Source organism: Solanum tuberosum, unplaced genomic scaffold (genome assembly GCF_000226075.1).
Source record: "Solanum tuberosum cultivar DM 1-3 516 R44 unplaced genomic scaffold, SolTub_3.0 scf00045, whole genome shotgun sequence".
NCBI lineage: Eukaryota > Viridiplantae > Streptophyta > Magnoliopsida > Solanales > Solanaceae > Solanum > Solanum tuberosum.
This window is the reverse complement of record NW_006238972.1, coordinates 706,930-707,145: the sequence shown is the minus strand read 5'-3', so window position 1 is coordinate 707,145 and position 216 is coordinate 706,930.

Here is a 216-nt window from a genome sequence, read left to right as displayed (position 1 = left end):
GGCTTATTTAACGTTTTAAGCCATGAAAACATTCTATTTCAGTTCCAAACCAGAGAGAGCTTAAGAGAGGGTTCCTATGGAGTTCTAGCATGATGACTATTATTTTTTGACGATTTCTACCATTAAACATTGCCCCCGTGCCTAGAAAGGTAATCCCTACATGTGACAATCATTTTTCCCTTCTATTAGCTGCGTTTGGAGCTGGTTTTTGAAGAT